The sequence below is a fragment of the Magnolia sinica genome, chromosome 1 (genome assembly GCF_029962835.1).
Source record: "Magnolia sinica isolate HGM2019 chromosome 1, MsV1, whole genome shotgun sequence".
Taxonomy (NCBI): domain Eukaryota; kingdom Viridiplantae; phylum Streptophyta; class Magnoliopsida; order Magnoliales; family Magnoliaceae; genus Magnolia; species Magnolia sinica.
The window spans coordinates 78863336-78880689 of NC_080573.1; the positions used below are offsets into that span (position 1 = coordinate 78863336).

Below are 17354 nucleotides of genomic sequence, written 5' to 3' on the forward strand. Positions count from 1 at the left end.
TCAATTCAGGAACATTTTACTGTAACATTTAAGATGCTTTTGGATGCACCCCCAATCACAATTGCCGGTGATATTTTCACATAAGGATTAACCTTTTGTTCTGGAAACATGTAATGTGGGATATCATTTTTTGCCATTTCCTTCCAAAATCAACATTGTTGCATTTCAGGTGCAACCTGAAAATTCTAACAATATTGATTTGGCTGGAAATGAATCATGCCCTCCTTGTTTCATAAGGGAAATCCATACATAGCCTTTAGAATCCCTTTTGATTTATAATAGTTATTTTTTGCACCCTTTTGATTCATTTTCTACTACCAGAACATATTTCTAGCTTCGTGTTTTAAAATCAACAACCTCGATGACCTTGCTATTTAATCAAAGTGTATATAAACAGAGAAATGTGGGAAACATCATTGCAAGGTCTAGTGAGCTTGGTCTGAGAAACCAAGCCATCCTCTTTCTCATACATTTGTGAGAAAAATGGTGATTCTCTGTCTCACAAGGTAACTTCTTGCTTTGAGTGCTAAGTCTACTGTAGTTCTCTATTAAATTATGTTATTCTGTGGAGTTTTGAGTGCTTCATTTCAAAATATATGCAGATGGATGAATTAACATGCTTTGTTCCAGGGATGCTGGCTCTAGGATCATTTGGTTATGACTATGAAAATTCTTCTTTTTCTAAGAAATTCCTATCGCTTGGTAAAGAGGTAAGTGTTTTATTGAGTGAATAAATAGCGACTTCTATTTAAGCAAACAAAAAAGTACTGTATTATACAATTTCCTTAGCACTAGACAGTGGAGAAGAAAAGGTTTCATTTTTTTTTAAAGATCTGACGGAGGAAAGGGAAATCAACCTTTTTTGGAGAATTTGTAGAAAAGGAAATCAATTTCCTTAGTCTTTTGCAAATGAAGGAAACCATCACACCTCAGGAGATTTTCCTATCCTCAATTAACTTTTTAGTTTCCTTAGTCCCCTCTTTTACAAATGAGGGAAACCTTCACATTTGAGAAATCAATTTCCTTTTTTTTTTTTTTTTTTTTTTTTTTTAAGTTACTTTTTTATTTTCTCAATCTTATCTTTTGCAAATGAGCGAATTATGACTTGGTTACTTTTTTATTTTCTCAATCTCATCCCCGTGTGAATTATTTTTTGAATGACTATCGGGTGTAAGATTTTTTATTTTTATTTTTTTATAAAAAAATGAACAAATCTGACATTTTTTTTTAATTCATAGATATTTTAATGACGGACCAAATCCGTCGCTAATTTCTGAACAAGTTGACTGGACGATGGATTTGAGGTCCGTCGCTCTCCTCATATTAGCGACGGACCTTATCTGTCACCACTATTTTAAATGACGAATAATTCGGGTGGTTTTTTTTGAATTTCAACGACAAATTTTTTATTTTTTGCGATGGATCTTATCCGTCGGTAATCCACGACAGACCTTATCCGTTGTAGAATAAACGACGGATTTTATCCGTCGGGAAAAGAATGACCTAGTAAACAGTGACGGACCAAGCAACGGACGAAATTCATCATTTATTTGGTTTTACGACAGATTTGGTCCATCTTAAATCTATAATTTTGTCGTAGTGTGTTGGTTTTATGATTATAAGTGTAAATTAATGAAGATCTATGGGTTTGATTGTTCTTGGGAGGGCCTATTAGTGGCAGGGCCCTACCCCATGGCCAGATTGTGTTCCTTCTCCATCTTTTCTTTCCTTTCTTTGCAGTGGATTTGATGCATGTTTTCCCATCTGATGTGCCATGCAACCGGGCTTAAGTGGTTGGATGTCCATGCCCAACCTTGTTGCCCCATGTTGTTGGCATGTCTTGGACAGCCTTTGGGCTTGATTTTGTAATTGATCTTGGAAGGGACTTGGGTTTGAGAGTTGTGTGACCCATCTAGGTGGACCCCACCTTGAGTAATTGGTGATTTATTTCCCTTTTTATTTATCTTTTGGGCTGGTTTGGACAACAACATGTTGCTATCCGTATTGCTGGAATTTCTGTTGTAGCTGATGTTTGACATGGATTTTGTTTATAATTTTTCCACTGGTGGGCCACATCCCTGGACCCTACCCTATAGTACATATATGAGGTGACCTAAAACCTATTTTTCTTAATTTTTTTGAGGCTATTGATCCACCCCATTGGAGGCTCAGATCAGGGTCTATCAAAATTCTGCACTTAGTAGATTTGCTGGACAGTTTGGATTCCTTAAATTAATTAAAATACTTTTGTTAATCCAAAAATTATGAAAATTTACACAGAAGTTACCCACCCATGGTAGGACCCACCTATCAATATTTGGAACTAACGGACTCCTGTGCACACCGTGGCAAGGGTTGGACTGAACCACTAGGCTGGGACGCCTAGGTCAAACAGATTTTCTGGAAAATTAAAATACTTCTGCTATTCCAAATTTTTTTAAAATTTACAGAGAAGTGACCCACCCATGATAGTACCCGCCTAATAACTTTTGAGGTCAATGGATCCCTATGCAATTCGTGACGTTGGTTGGACTGACCCACCAGGCTTGGACGTCCAGCCATGGTTGGTCGTCCATCCTCCTTGTGGGCCCACCTTGATGTTTGTGCATCCTCACCTTGTGATTTTTGTGCAATTACTTTTTAGGTAAGACCCTATGTATCATGTATGGTCCATCTTAGGATATTTATTTCATCCAGTAAGCCAATTTGCTAGACCATAGAAGGCCCAGGAAGTTGGGTGGGTTGAAATTCCAGCAAGGCCCAGTTTTCACTATGCATTGTTAGGTGGTCTTGAATTGTAATTTTCCACCATATTTGGGGTGATATGTGTACACCCTATGCACAAATTTTCTTGAGATATTGGGCCCCCATTTATGGCTTTAGTCCCTTAAAAATTTGGGCTTAATAAATGCACTTTTGAGGCCCGCCACAGTTGGAATTTTATTGGGTTCATGATCATGGCTAATTGTTGGATTCTCTAGGCTCAGTTGGGTTGGAAATTTTAGATAGGCCCATTGGACCTTTGGGCCTATATTTATCATGCTATTGTGATGGGTTTTATGGGCTAATATACTTAAGTAGTTGGGCCTTTGGCTTCCCACTAAATTAACCCCATACATGGGCTAAGAAGTGAGGCCCAACTCACTTGTTTCCAACATAAGAATTTGCCCATATGGTTGGAATACCGGGCTTCCCATTAGGTCCATCATAATGTATGGTTTTGTGATCTTTATGTTTGGGCCTGACCCATTCTTAGGAGCCCACTATGTTTCCTATTAAATTGGGCCATCTACATAGCCCACTAGGACATGGATTGCTTAGGCCTTGGGCCTTGTTTTATATGCTATAGGTAGCAGGCTACCTTTTGGGATCCAGTTGAGGTTGGATGTCCTCCTTGGTGGCCCTAAGGTTAGGGTTCTTATAGGTGGTTGAAGGCCCACCTTGGACCCTTGTTAGGACCACTTCTTCCTTCGGTCCTTATGACCCCCCTTAGCTTGTGGGCTACCCCAAGTATTGGCCCCCCACTAGAGGACTTCCCTTAGAATAATGTCTATATATTTAGACCTTGACCCTCCTTGGAAAGGAGGAGTATGATTCGTGTCATCATTGCTGAGAAGCGCACTTACATCATTATGACCCATATGCATCATTTGCGTGAATGGATTGCATTGTGTGTGGTCATTGGGTTGACATGATAGAGGGATGGAGTTTCTCCCCTTATGCACATCAAGTGCTTGAAGCTAGTGCATGATCTGTATGCATGACTCATGCATTGGCATCGCATTTCATAATGATACTGCCCTTACTTCATCAGGGCCTTACCTCCACAGGGACATTTGTGGATGGCCATATGTGTGGACACTATTACTTGAGCATATAGAGTGCATAGGATGCCCATGGGTAAAATTTTCAAAACTTTCATGGTACCAAGGATCCACCCCAACGCCGTGACCGAGTGGAAACTATGAGCGTACAAGGGTCTTATACCGTTAGGCCGCGACTCCCACTGTGAAGTAGTCAGTTGGGTAGGGGTGTGGCCTTACTCGCCTAGTGTAAGAAGGCATTGCTAGGCTGAGTCTAACCAATTCGTAAATGGGTCTGCTGCCGTCGAGCCTTGTTGGTGATTGGTTGTCCATAGGCGGGTAGTGAGGTCTCTTACGCTTGTTTGACTATGCAGGAATGGAGAGCGGCAGTCATAAAGTAGTGTACTGGACCTCAGTGATTTCCTTTTAATTGGAAATGTACTTGATATGTGGATTTGGATATGAGCACTGGCATCACTTCGCATTGCATTCGCATCAGCTGTATAAGCCCCTTCATGCATTGCCTTGGTAAGGCGCCCAGTACTCATTGCATTGCATTCATGATAAGCCTTGGTAAGGCTGACGATATTATCATTGATCATATTTCCCTTCCTGTATCTCCTATTATTCTTCTGTGCACCATTATCACACACCTTCCACCACCCTCTAAGCTTCTATAAGCTTATGCATGATTGATGCATGCAGGTGACCTTACGTTAGCATCGTAGTGACAGAGCTTAGATTAGACTTGAGCCGAGGATCCTCAGTGTTGCATATCTTCTTCCTTCTTCTTTTGCTATCTGATGCATTTCCTTTTCAACTATGTACTTATAAAAGTTTAAATTTATAGTGGATTTTGTGATGTGTCCTTTCGTTATTTTGAGATTTACTTACTGTGATCTTGGGTATGTTCATATTGAAAATGATTATTCGGTTATAAAAATCCTCCTTGTGGGATCCTAAGATCGGAACCTGCCTCAGGAGCCGAGAATGGGGTACTAAGGAGGCTGTTACGGCCAGAACTGGCTATCGAGTTCCTTGTGAGTCCGATTACCGAGTCTGGGGTGTGACATCATGGATATTAGGATTCAGAATAAATGGTGCATATTTAGTATAATAGAGGTCCAGCTATTGATTTGGACTATACATGATGTGGGGTCTACATCGGAGAGGGTGAGAGAGACGAGGACACAACAGTGAGATAACCTATGGAATGACTTAAGCTTATAAGTCTTATTAAGTTTCTGGAGATTAAAAAAATAATACATTAGACATACATAATGACTAAAGATCATGGTTATAATGAAACATCCAAAAACCATCTTCCAATAATGTATTATTGTCTCCATACTAAGATATCAAAATGGGGCCTCAAAGTTTATGTTAGGCTGCCCAAATTATAATTTGTAAAATATGGTAATAACTCCAGTGCAATGTGTTTTCGCATGAATCAACATGACAATTTTCGAGAATAAATAAAGCAATCAACATTCAGTAGGACTTGTGCACCATGAATATGTCATATAACAGAAATTAGGGTAACACACTCATCAAGTGAGCAACAGTCACGACCAATCTGATGACTGTGATTTTTGCTTGTTGAATGTTAACCATTTCTCATCTCTTCAAAAACTGTAATGACCCTGAAAATTTTGTGCTAATCTTTCCTTAGTAGCTTTTTGGGGTAATTAGCGTTATACTCGATTGCTTGTGAAATTTGCATCAATCACTTTAAATTGTATCTGCATGACTCAAAACCTGTAGATTAATTAGCGCTATGTTACTCTGAAATTTGGGATTCATCACTAAAGCCAGCTGCTCTTGGGATTTTTTGAAAGTTCTGGATCGGACCTGGACCGCGTGTCGAAAGTCCGATAGCGATGACCTTAGGCTGTTGCGGTCACCATGTTGGGCTTGACCATCACCTCGAAAATCAAGTCCATGTGATGTTCTGGGTCGATTTGTTTGAGTTCGGAGTGAAGAGTGTGAGAACGGTTGGAAACTTAAATAAGATTTTATGAAATCTGAGTCGTGTCGCTTGCGCGATGATTTTAAACAATCTAACCATTGGATTCTAATCCAATTTCACCCTCTGATCAGGGAAGATGGCCCAGGCATGTCCTTGTGCTTGTGGACCTGATCGAGATTCGGTGACCGTTGAATTGAGTGTGGTCCGCCACGGCTGATCTGAAGATCTGGTCGGTACGAAAACTCAGCTTGACCTAGATCCATGGTCAGTGAGCTTAAGTCCGACCTTTCGTGGTGATAGGCCCACCGGAAGTTCTTCGTTGGATCGTGAGAGGCCAGTTTTGGTTATACCCTAAGTATACCTTGCCCTAGGGTTATTTTCATCAATATTAGGCCTATTTATAAACCTTAAAACCCTAACTCTCTTTTCCATACGAATTTCCTAACCTTAGCTAAGAAAGAGAAAGGAAAAGAGAGAGAAAGTGAGAGAGAAGTTGGTGAATCATCTTAGATTCTTTCCTGTTCTTCTTCATCCTTAAATTTTCACTTTTGAATCGTTATTCCGGCGATTCTGAGTTCATCTTTGGGTAAGTTAACCTAACCCTAATCTGTGTTAGAGCTTAGAATAGTCTTTGTGTGTTGTAGCTCATTTCTATTCTTGCTTTAGGTTATCTTGTCGCCGTTGACGAAGACATATCGTCTGAAATCAGTTCGGTGTTCTTTTCTGGCTTAAGATGCGGACTTTAAGTGTATAGGTTATGGTTTTCAAGGCTTTCAATGCCAGTTAATGGTTTATTCTTGCTATGGATGAGATTTCACATGCCAAATGTTATGTTTATTTTGCATTCCTGATATGCATATGTTATATTGAGATTTGTGTATTCTATGTGTATGTATAAAGTACCGTATGCGTATAAAATATGAACCTGTGTTTGTCATGATTATTTGTCGTGTACTTATGCTAATTGTATGTGCGACAACTCCTTGGTAAAAGGAATTGTCCAAATGTGTGTATTTCAACATACGTCTTATATGTTGTATTATGTATTCTAAGTGTTCGTAGAAATGTCTGAATGATCTAAGTGTGATGTACCAACCTAGTATGGGCTTTGAGAAGCGATTCCCAACTCTCCCACTAGTGTGTATGATTTCCTTCATGTAAGTTACATTCCTTGTTGTTTAAATTCAAGTATTACTTATGCTTACATTCATGTTAAGTTGATATTCTTCAAATGCTTGTGTACCACATGATTTGAGTTGTTGTTCCTTTACTGTTCTACATTCAATACGAATATCTGTGGTAGTGTAATGTGTGTGGGACTATGCATTAGTCCAGGAAATCAGTAATTGGGCTTAAGATCATGGCTGAGGTTGCTTTCGCCACGTAGGACGTGATTAGACGAACCCGAGACATATTAGAGTTATCGGCAGTGGTTTGGCCGCGCGGAGTGTTTGCACACTCTATGTCGTTCAACTCAACGTGCGCTTGTGCTAGTCGAGTTCGTCAAGTAACCCGATTGTCTAATGTATGTTCACCATGTATGGATGCTACTATTTGAATCTGGGGTACCCAAGTTACCAATGAAATCCTATTAACCATGGTACCTTGATCCGCTAAGACTCATGAGCCGGACATGGTAGTATGGGACACCGTGGTCGAGCTGTCGGCCTACGCTGGGGTGACGAGCCTCCCCGTAATGACCAGTGAGCAACCAAACTCGTGAACCGATTATGGTGGTATGGGACACTATATTCGTGCTGTCGGCCTACATTGATTAGTGACGAGCCCTTTGTAGTGACCTCGAGCATACCTGGATATCGCATTGAGGTGACGAGCCTTAGTGTAGTAACGAAGGTATGATGGGCATGCATTGATTGGTGACGAGCCCTTTGCAACGACCTAAAATCATATAATCGTATGAGATGTCTAGGACTGACGACTCTGGAATGGATCACTGTTTGGATGGTGATATGAGGAAGGTACCTTAGCTTCCCAATCCTGCTATATGAAAAGGACTAATAACCACTTGGTAATCATGTTCATCTACCGCATTTGCATGTGCTTTGTAGACGTGGCGCACTTTAAGGCAATGTCATGCGTAATGTAAGATGAAGACGTTGAGGGTGTACACATGAGGGCACGCATCATTCTGCATACATCCTTGTATTAACAAGAGTACTTAGGACATGTTTATTTGTTCTGCTTTATCATTACTACTTGATTGAACTGATAACATGTTAACCTGTGCTTTATTATTCCATTGAGTTGATCACTCACTCCCACGTTCTGGGGCGGTGTTAAACACCCACCAGACTCTGTCTTAGTTGCTGATGTTGCAGATGTTGATGCGACTTCTGAGGCAGAGCAAGAGATCGATGATGATGAGGCTGCTTTCTCTTTTATGCAGTTTTCAGACGGGTTCCAGTGAGCCTTGTTCTGATGCGCGGGATGCTGGGATTTCTTTTGGGAATTAAATGATGTAATTTGATACTTGTAATTTTGATAGCAACACTTACATTACGACCTGGTATGTGTATGTATTTCAGGGATTCGCACATGTACACACATATATTTCTTTAAGTCTTCCGCTTGCTTTCTTCACTTATCCCTGAATTATATCTGCACTTTGGCTTAATCTATTCCATGTTTTATGCACTAATACAGTCAACATACATCCATTATTAAATATGTTGCATAAGTGATGTTTTGGAACTCGGGAGCTGAGTTATGCTCGACCCCCAAATTTCAGGGCATTACAAAAACTATGAATTTTTCATCCATTTCCAAGAAACTGAAGAGAGTTATTTCCTATCAGAACAAGCAGAGCAGAATAATAAAACTTATCAAAAAAAAAAAAAAAAAATTACATATGTAAGTAATAAAGAAGTCAAAGTAAAAGAAGTTGCAAAGGTGAGAATATCACACAACTTGAATTGTAAGCTTCGGATGAAAAGTTCCAAATAATTCTATTAGAAAAGGAACTTACCTGCGTCAATTGCTTTGCACTTTCTTTAGACTTGGTATCATAAGAGAAGAGTGAAACCTCCTTCATTGCACAGATTTTGCCACTTTCACTAAAACCAAAACAATAAAATAAGAAAAAAAATACACAACATAGCAACAACTTTAGGAGCATAGGGAACAACACTCAAGGACAACATGGTTTCTTGACTTTATTCTACTTGCATGTGGGAAATACTTGAATAATTTGGAAATGGCTTCTCCGAAGAAAATTTATTTAGCATGGACACAAACATTGTCTAGGCCTTGGATGCAGATATGGGGCCAAATCCATGGCGACATTGAAAATTAAGCTCCCCAACTCGACTGCAAAATCTTTGGATAATAATATTATTTTTATTCAGATATCGTAATCCTTTATATGTAAAGATTACAAGTGAAGAATAGTGTGACGATAACCCCAAAGATCAATTGTCTATAGATGAAAAGGTAACCAAAATGAAACGTGTTAAACAATTAGAAAGAAAAAAAATCATCTTTATATGAGCCATATACAGGATTGTTGAGTGCATAAAATGGACAAGCATCAGCGTAGCAAAATTTTAAAAAGTGAAGTCGATTGTTACATAGGAAAAACTAGAAATGAGACGATCCAATCATAACAGCCATAACTGAGCATAGGACTTCTTCTGGGCCAAGGTTTTAGGAAATAAAGGTAAAGAGACGACACACATCAGCTAAATCTCCACATTTATTAGTAATAACCAAATTGTAATATTTTTTTAATCAATGCCAAATTGTAATTTAACGACAACAAAAAACAAACTATAATTTCCTTTACTAGCTAATTTGAGTGACCCAATTCCAATTTGCAATTACATTAATTGGGATGTGGAAAAAGGGAGGGAAAAAAAAAACAAAAAAACAAAACTTCAAAGCGGCTTGCCTCATAGTGAATGCTATGAAACAACGATATATTTTCTCGATTCCTCTTACTTAAATTGGATGTTTGCAATTCAATCACTTGTACATCTAAATGCCATGTTTGGAAACCATGGATTCCATGCCGAACAATGGAAAATGAAAAGGGTCTGTGACAATTTTTGTTGATTGGATGGAAAAGAAAAAGGTGAACCCCACCAAGAAATCATTACAATTTTTCATATTTTGGATTATTGGCACATGAAATTAGGTGAATCATGTTATAATAATATGAGATTTCCACTTACTATCCAAACAAAAACTCAAATTTGATTCTATGTTTCAATAGTTCTCATGTAAATCATCATTGCATAATTATTATCAACATGCCCGAAGTAGAATCACGCAGCAATGTTCTGTAATGCTGACATGAGATTTATTTTGCATGCATCAAATTCCTTAAATGAGATATAAGGTTAAGATGCACCTGTTAAAACCAACATAAACATGCACGAATGTTCCCTTGCCGATGAGCTTTCCCTTCTTCCTGAGTGAACAAGGGCTAGTGGGATTCTCTGCCCTTCCAGGAGTAAGTGGAACTGAGGATGAAGTCGTTAGAAAAAGGAGAGGAATTAACAGATTGTTAAAAGGGGAAGTGACAACCGGTTGAACCCAAAATTAAAGTACGTCCAAAGTTCAAGTGGACTGCACCACAGGAAACATACAGTGAGAATAATGATTTCCATTCATGTGGTAGTATGCAATATCTGAGCCATTCATCGAGAAGGCCCCACCATGTATGTGCCCTGGCAAAAAAAGGTAAGCCTCATTGTGTCTTTATCACGTGCCTAAATCTCATAAACTCGCACATACAAACACTACACAATTCAACTCCTATCTACATCTCTCAACAAAAATTCCAATCTCTCATCACAGATCTACACATTAATGAGTAATCCATTCAACTAAAAAATCACCAAAAATTAGGGAAAAAAACTGATGAATGAAACAAAATGAAATCAAACTCACCTCAAAATCTCTGAACCATAAGGGAGGAACTCCCTGGACATTCGAGAAATGTACAAAAACTAAAAACGGCCCATGAGAAATGTACCAACAACATTAACACAAGACCCTGAATACAAGAAAAAAGGCAACATATAGACATGAGAAGGTATTAGAGATCTAATCTTGATGAGTCAAAAACAGATTTGATTTTGTACAGATTATTTTCCAATTTTCCATCTTAATTAGAGATCTGATTTTATCCCTATTTTTGCCTTAAATTACTAAAATAAGTAGATATTTCATTTTGTAAATCCCTAATTAGGGTTTTAACATTGTAAATCCCTAATTAGGGTTTTAGCATTGTAAATCCCTAATTAGGAATTCACCATTGTAAAATCCTAAATAGGGTTTCAACATTGTAAATCCCTAATTAGGGTTTCAGCATTGTAAATCCCTAATTAGGAATTCACCATTGTAAAATCCTAATTAGGGTTTCAACATTGAATGTACTCGATCTCAATAGAGATTAAGAGTGAGATTGACATAGAGAGAGAGAGAGACCTGAGAGAGAGAGACTGAGAGTGATTGAGTCATGTACGGAGGTTGCTTCGTCTCTCAATTGAGAGAGAGCTCTCGTTCTCCCAAGTAGAACAGAGCAAGAGAAAGAGAGGGCTGCGGTGGGTAGCTACTTGAGTTGTAGAGAGAGAGAGAGTCGTGGTCGATAACTACTAGAGTTGTAGCAGAAGGTGGAGCTGTAGAGAGAGAGAGAGAGAGTCGAGGTCGTGGACTTGCAGAGAGAGGGAGAGAGTCGGCCTCTGTCTTGTTGTGTAGAGAGATCAGAGAGAGAGAGAGAGAGAGAGAGAGAGAGAGAGAGAGAGAGAGAGAGAGAGAGAGAGAGAGAAAGTGGGGGCATGGAAGGAGCGTATGGAGTTGCAGAGAGAGTCGGCCTCTGTCGGGTAGGGCTTCTAAGTTTGTATTTATAGAGGCATTTTGCCAGCGCCCAGTTTTACCTAGCACTGGCAAACGATCCCGCCAAAGCATCGGGTATACCGCTTGTTGTTGTAGTGTGAACACATTCATTGTTGGGGGACTGTGGAAGTAAACCCCGAAATTGGATCCCAATGATAAATAAAAGTAAACAAAGCATATGCACAAGTAAACACAAATTTTATGTGGAAAAATTTTCACAGAAAAAAATAATTTATTGTACAAAGCGACAACGATCACTATGAAAATGAAAAGTATAATAGACGGATGAACTTACAATCAGAAAACCGTTGTTCTCTCATCTCCAAACCCTATAAATCTTTAAGCCCTGATTGGAATACCATAATCTCGTAATTACACTCTATATATAGCACAATATCCAAAATAGGAAACTAATTGTACAATTACATAAAAATATGCATGATGTCGATCTAATCATTGATCGATAGAGCACCACATGTTCGATCGCTCAAACATGCTTAAGAGTTTCTAGAGAGATTACATGTAATTCTGAATATTATTTATTGATCGAACCAACAGTTACATCGATCGAGACTATCTAAAACTGTCCAAAGACCAATCTATATAATGTGGGGTGCCCTTGATGGATTGACTAAAGTGGTCGATCGATCGAACCCCTATTTTATGTATTGATTGAAGACATCTGACAATAATTTCTACCATAGCTTCAATCATCATGAGCCATTGCTTTAAGCTCCAACTCTAATCGCCTACATCATAGCTTCACCATCATCGTCTTTCATGCACACATCATCTTCATCAAACCTTTGTCAGACTTAGAGAAGTCGAACATAATTTAAACTTCTCTATGGGAACCACCTATTCGCTGGATTCATACTCGTGTGGATCTTCTTGAGAGTAACACCTCATTTCTTAAGTACTTGTCAGATAAAATGATGACAAATATCAAAATATTTAGTTCAAAAATGGTAAACCGAATTCTTTACCAAGTTGATTGTGCTTTCATAGTCACAATTAATTAGCATGGCCTCTTGCAGAAGCCCCAACTTATGCATCATTTCATGCAATAAAACTTCTTCCTTGAATGCCTCCGTCATAGCCATATACTCAGCTTCTATTATGGAAAGAGCAACCAAATATTGAACATTCTGAAATTCCATGGATTAGTCTACCATAGCATATGTAAAAGCTTAACAGAGCTATAAAATTATAGCTAAGTCCTAGAGATGGGTGATTAAGACCAATTAAAATGCTTTGCTAGAATTTTTCAATTTACAAATTAAACTAATCATGAAAAATTAACACCAAGGCTTCTAAGCCAAATTGGGTTTAATCATATAGACTATAAAAGATATGTCAATTAAGCAACTAGTCTATATAGATAATATACTTGCGTGTGCTTTGCAAGTTAAGTGCATAACATATAATCCAATTCAAGTAATCATATATTTTAACTAAACAAACATAAACAATAATAGAATTTTATTCAAATGACAATAAAAAACTCAAGCATATATAGTGGTTTGGTTTCCCTACTCCACACCCAGCAGACCCACTCTCCGCGAGTGTATCGGTATTCACTATCTTAAGAGTTTTCAATAGGTTCACCCCTAACCTTTATAAGTGTACATTCCTACCGGAGGCCTACATAAGGTCTTCTACACATACACTTTCATCGGAGGCTTACACAAGACTTGACACATGTACACTCTCATCGTAGGCCTACAAAAGACTTACACACGTACTCACCTATGTTGGTCACGATATGGTCCTACATAAGAAATTATCTAAGTTTGGGTCACAAACTTTATATTGAATCTTGTACAAAGAGAGAGTATGTGGACTCTTATAATTGATAACTTGTCGAATTAAGCCCCTTTATAACGCTTTCCTCCAATGCTTGATCAATGCTTTCCCATGCTTCAATCAACTTCTATTGCACCCCCTCGTTCTTTAAAGTTAGTCTTCTTCTACTTCCTTGAATCGACTACCTTATACTTAATGCTTCAATGAGGCTACTAAGGTAATGGGAGTAGTTTAGTTGAATCTCCTATGATTAAAGGCTTAGTTGGTTTTCAAGTGGGGATTCACTTAGGAATTCTAGAGATTTAAAAGATAGAATTTGGCATTTGGATTGGTTTCTAGAATGCAAAGAAATAAGATTATCTTCATAAGGAGCTTGAAATGCTCATAAAAGTGATTAATCATATGCAAGGTGACTTGGATCCCTTTGGGTGAGAGTATAGAAGTGTTACAAAGTACTATGATACACTAGGTGTAACACCCCTAACTTTTCAATACTCAAGTATTGAAAGTTCTCAAGTATTACCATGAAATTTAATTTAGTATATACATGTGTATGTCACCGATTTAGCCTATCTGAACCTTATATCTATTCTCTAACCTAAATATGATTGTTAGGAATAATCTTCATCTATATATCAAGTAATCCAACCATTAATTTTTAAGACATGATCATCATATATCCAAGTATTCTCACTTGCCCATTATAACCAATTGTTTAGTCAACTATTCACCGCTAGGTAAAGATATCTGACCGTCCAGTTTGAGTTTGGACCACCCGATCATAGTAAACTAACTACCTGATCTCTACATTTGCTCATACATGTATCAAATCAAGATGCTGATTCATTCATCTTATTCATCACCTATGAATATGTTTTAACCACTATCAAAACTACAATATGAGCAACTTAAATATGTGAACAAGTCACTTGAATCTAACGGTATACATGTTCTACCTCTTGATCACTCTAAAAACCCACTTTATGTTCATTCATTTATGAAACTGAATGTATATCCACCTGTATATATGGTCAAAGTACTAACCATCAAGTTTTCCTATTTTTGACATGTCATCTAACATCTATCATGTTGTTTGATATATGTATCTTACCTTTATTAATGATAATTCTAACTTATTTGGTGAATAATTCTTTATTTGTAATGACTTAGATATGAGTTCTTTTGTAAGAATTGCTTAGAAACGTGTCTATTACCATTCGAGTCATTAGAATTCTCAAAAGTCTCATATCAACAATAATTACTAAAATACCATTAACCTAGACCATTGAATTCTAGATTTCATGGTTTCCATGATCCGTTTGATGTGAAATTTTATACCATGCCCATGTATCATAAATTAACCATACATGTCAACTTTAAGTAGTCAAATCATTGTAAAAGTGACCCAATTGACAAAGCATCCCCTCTACTATTGATTTTAGTGTCCATCGAGTGAGGAAAGCTCGTGGGTAATTGTAGTAGGATATTTTCCTTCATATGAACGACTTGGATTGCCCATCATATAGATCGAGTGTGAAATCACTACCAAAAAAGGGGTAAAGGATACAGACCGCGTTAGTTTTTTACTATGGATATAAACTATAGCTACAGTTACTACGGTTTTAATCTGTAGCTAAAAACTTGTCATACCATTAATAATTAACAATGGTGTAAGGGGCTCTATAGGATCTCAAAAAATATATGTGTTCTATCTAATTCATCCATCTATTTTGAAATATTATTTTAGGGCATGAAATTAAAAAATCAGCTAGATTGAAGGCTGAAGTGGACCACACGGTAGGAAACATGGAGATTAAATCACATTTGCTTCCTATGGCGTGGTCCACTTCAGCATTCAATCTAGTTTAAGTTCGGAATCAAAAACTAAAATAATTAATTAAAATTAATGGTCGGAATGGATAAACCAAATACATCATGGTGGGCCCAATGGAGCCCCTGACAGGACCGTCCATGGTCTGTCTCACGAAACACACCCAAAATTTGGGCGCACGCTCAAAACAGAGCCGCTCCCAAAATTGCCCCATTTCTCTCTACCTGTGTGTGTGTGTTCCCTAATCCTCTCTCTCTCTGTGTTCCCTAATCCTCTCTCTCTCTCTCTATCTCCATTCCCTAATCCTCTCTCCCTCCTGATCTCTACTCCATCTTTCTCATTCTCCTCCCTCTCTCTCCAATGCATCTCCATCATCTCTTCTCTCTCCATAGCAGCAGTCATGAAGCTCCTACCCGAAGAAACACATGCCATTTGAAACCCTTCTTATATCTTTGAGACATCTTTTAAAACCGAAGGAATCCGAGGCTCCTCTCCATAGGTTTGATATCTTCCTCTCTTTGTATCTCTTTTTGTCTTTCAGATTTCAAGCATGCTAACTATTTGATGAAATAGCTAGATGAAATGGTTAGATGAAATGACATGCTATGTGTTTGATGAAATGGCTAGATGTCATGCACACTATCTGTTTGATGAAATGGCATGCTAACTGTTTGATGAAATGGCATGCTATCTATTTGATGAAATGGCATGCTATCTGTTTGATGAAATGGCATGATAAAAAGTTTTTCTTTCATATTAAATATGGTTTTTCAATAAAACAGAACACTTCTCTTTCAGCTGAAAAGAAAACGTTTGCTTTTCTCATCTCCTTTGATTCAACAATTTCCAATCTCTCTCTCTTAAAATATATATATATAATTCATTGATTTCTCTCCATCACTCTTCTTCCTCTTCACCATTCATGGCATTTCTAGTTCTTTTATTTATCATGTTGGCCATGGCTACTAGTTCAGGTGCTACATGGTGTGTTTGTAGATCTGAGTTGAGTGACTCAGTTCTCTAGAAGACAATTGATTATGCTTGTGGAGCTAGGGATGATTGCAATCCTCTACTTCAAAATGGACCCTGTTTTAACCCCAATACTGTGAAAGCCCATTGCAGTTATGCTACCAATAGCTATTTCCAAAGGAAAGGGCAAGCACAAGGGACCTGTGACTTTGTAGGGAGTGCTACTGTTGTTAGAATAGACCCAAGCCCTCCAGGCACCTCTTATGTCTCTCCATCAAGTGGCAACTCTGCAGGAACTACTTCTCCAAGCACATCAACAACCCCCAGCACAACACCACCTGACACAACTACACCTGGAACGACCACACTAGGCATGACAACACCCTCTACTGGCATCATTCCCAGCACCCCAATTGGAATAATGGGAGGAAGTAGTTCTAGTCTAGGCCCCATTGGAATGAACCCTAATGGAAATGATGGTGGTCTCCATACAAAGGCGGAGATGGGTTCTCTCCCTATGGTATTGTGGATTTCATGCCTGGTTCTGTTGAGAGGTTGAAAAAAAAAGGAGAAAGGATGTTGATGGGGGGTCAGAGAGCCTTGGAAGTGGTTTGTTTATGATGGATGGCTGAGGTTTTGCCATAGCAGGTGGGTGGGCATGTGATTCTACAATGGGGTTATTCAGAATCATCTAGAAAGACATTCCCCACTAGAGATTGTCTTTTTCTCCCATGGGGGAAAGGGAGTTTTGGATTCCTTTGGGTTTTGGATGAATGATGTGGTAGGAGGTGTAATTTTACTTATTCTAGTGGATGCATAATCTCTCTTTTTTATAGACTTCTCTTCTTCTCATATTTTGTATATGTAGGAGGTAGTAATTCAATAATTCTTATTTAGATGCATGAGAATTTGGTACCTAAATTTTATTTATTTTTTCAATAAAGCACATCTTATTTAGAAAAACCTTTTGAGAGCAACTTACAACAGAGAGATGGGTGGGGTGTGTGCTAAATGTGGATGGACATATACCTAAAATCACAATAATCAATCAATCCTAATCATCTATTTGTGGCTATGAATTAAATACATGGTTAAAACTAAAATAATAACTGGTTTG

General features: G+C 38.1%; 1 pseudogene; it reads left to right on the top strand.

Annotated features, from left to right (window-relative positions):
• The first annotated feature begins 16099 nt into the window (after positions 1-16099).
• Positions 16100-17152, top strand: LOC131248916 (PLASMODESMATA CALLOSE-BINDING PROTEIN 3-like; annotated as a pseudogene).
• Positions 17153-17354: the final 202 nt, after the last annotated feature.